This window comes from Amphiura filiformis, chromosome 13 (genome assembly GCF_039555335.1).
Source record: "Amphiura filiformis chromosome 13, Afil_fr2py, whole genome shotgun sequence".
NCBI classification, from domain to species: Eukaryota; Metazoa; Echinodermata; class Ophiuroidea; order Amphilepidida; family Amphiuridae; genus Amphiura; species Amphiura filiformis.
The window spans coordinates 45990298-45992810 of record NC_092640.1 but is presented as its reverse complement, the minus strand read 5'-3'; the positions used below and the strand labels follow the sequence as shown (position 1 = coordinate 45992810).

General features: G+C 35.5%; 1 long non-coding RNA gene across 1 annotated transcript; it reads left to right on the top strand.

The window, feature by feature from the left end:
* Positions 1–648: 648 nt before the first annotated feature.
* Positions 649–2513, top strand: LOC140168419 (uncharacterized). The gene is made up of 2 exons (XR_011861203.1): positions 649–986; positions 1357–2513. It is a non-coding gene; the product is annotated as an uncharacterized lncRNA (long non-coding RNA).

Here is a 2513-nt window from a genome sequence, read left to right as displayed (position 1 = left end):
ATACTAAACACCTCAAAAGAAATAAGTCCCCCTCTGAACATGTCGTCATAACATCGTAAGGTTTCATTTTGTACCAATAAAACTAACTTTGAAATAATTATATGACTGTTTACTAAGTGCTGTGTGAAAATGAGAGATTTCCATGACTTCAGGGCTGAATGAGCCTAAATTGAAGGCAAAAACTGCCCTTTTCAAAAGTCACAAAGTAGGCCTATGCTTGTCACAAAAGTTGATTCATGGCTTGTTACTAATGGAAAACCCCATGTGTTTGAGTGCAGTTTAAAATCCTCACCAAGTGAACATTTTTTACTGTAATGTGTATCGATTCTTGATCATTCAGCCATGCAAATCCCCTTGGTGCAGAGTTCAGCACAGTGAGTTGTAAGATGGTCAGTTCCATTCCTTGTCCCAATACGCCTTGCAGTTAACAAGCATAGGCCTACTTTGTGACTTTTGGAAAGGGCACTTTTTGTCTTCAATTTAGGTTCATTCAGCCCTGAAGTCATGAAAATCTCTCATCTTCACACAGCACTTAGTAAACAGCCATATAATTATTTCAAAGTTAGTTTTGTTGGTACAAAATGAAACCTTACGAAGTTATCACGACATGTTCAGAGGGGGACTTATTTCTTTTGAGGTGTTTATTTAGAGAATAAAAGTATTGTTATGAGACCCAGCCATGTATATGTCATCTGACATAACATGGGAGATACCACATTATTTTTACTGGAAGAATGAGGTTGGACTAATAAAAGTTAGCCTATGTTAAAAAGCTGGGACCTGTTGTTGCACATGATGAGTGACTATTACCTATCATTTCACCATTTGATTTGGGTACTTTCAATCCTCTCTCCCCCATTAAATTTGTACAATATACAGTAAGCAAAAGTAGCAGTTGTGAACACCCCTGTATATCCTAAATAAAGACACATGCATCAAAATTAAAACAAGCAGCCGATGCCTGTACTCTTTAGCTCTGATTTAAGGTAATACACTATTTTAAAGTGTTGCGATTTGGTAGTTCACAACATCTTGCGAATGGTAATGAGCTTTGGCAAAAAATTACATTGCTCATTTCCTTGCGAGCGTGTAGAAGAATTCAAATATCACATAAATAATTTTGTAGGTCCTGTGGTTCTTGAGTTATGTTGTAAAGAGGGCTGAAACAACAACACTTTTGTAAAATGTACATAACTCATTAACAACAATAAATTAAGCAAGTTTTCAAATTATATAGTTTGTAGAATGAACTTTTGCAAAACATCAATGTGTTATTTGTCAATAATTTATTGATCTAGAGACTGAAAATCGATTTTTATGGTTGCTTCGACCAACAACACCTCGTCTACCCTTAAGACCTTATTTGTTGAAATCGGTTGAGAATTAAAGAAACGGTGATCCAAAACCTAATGAAGATATCAAATAAAAAGTTGCACTTTTGTTTTCTAATCAATGAAAGTACGGCGCTAGTTTTTCGTGCTAATCAATGAAAGCACTGCGCTGAACTTCTTGTTCGCGAACGCTTTGTGTACAAATCAATAGGGCATGCCATGTGGCAAACTGCAACTTTTAAATTTGAATCTTTTTTGGGATTTTTGATCGTTGTGTCTTTATTTCTTGAACAATTTCAACGAATGAGGTCTTAAATTCGGGCTAAAAGATGCGGCTATTGGCTGTTGGTTCCAATTATGACATATCTGCCTTTGTTTAGGATATACAGGGGGTGAACATAACTGGTACCTTAATTATTTGGCTTACTGTATATTGAAATGGAAAAGTATTCAATACTATAAAGTATAGCTGTTCATTTGATATACCCACCTGTTCTCTACTTTAAGTGGGATGTTAAGTAAACTGTTATCAACTCATATATGATAACATCTCACAACAGCCTGATCATCCTTCTTCATCAAGTGGAACAGGTCGGCATATCAAATTATTAAATAAATGAACAGCCTAAACATATATTTTAATCTTGTACTGTAAGCTTTTATGCTTAAAATAGAGCTTCCATAAAATGAGAATTTCATTTATTTTTGCTCCTATTTATTACTGTTGCATATATATTGATGTCTATATAAGGACATCATCAGTCTAGGAGTGTGCCAAATACGGAGTATTGCCTAGGACAATGGGTGCATTGGTCATTGGGTTAATGTTCCCATGTGGTCAGTTTGGCTGGACCAGCAAATCCACATGGTCAGCTAAAGTATAACATGTATCTGGTCATTTTATGTAGATCCAAAATTCAAAATATTGACCATTGCAACTGATGTCACACCTTTGCGATGCACAATAACAGCTCGGGTCTAACCGCAAGGAATTGTGGGATTTACCAAAAAGATCAATTTTGATAGAAGTGTGATTTCTTGACATACAGTTTCCCATTATATCGCCACATGCTACTGTACATGCTAAAAGTCAAAGGTCTTACATTCCATATTTGGTGTGAGTCTAGACTGATCATAGCCTGGTATATCAGATGAAAATAAAGTCTTGTATGGAATTATAAA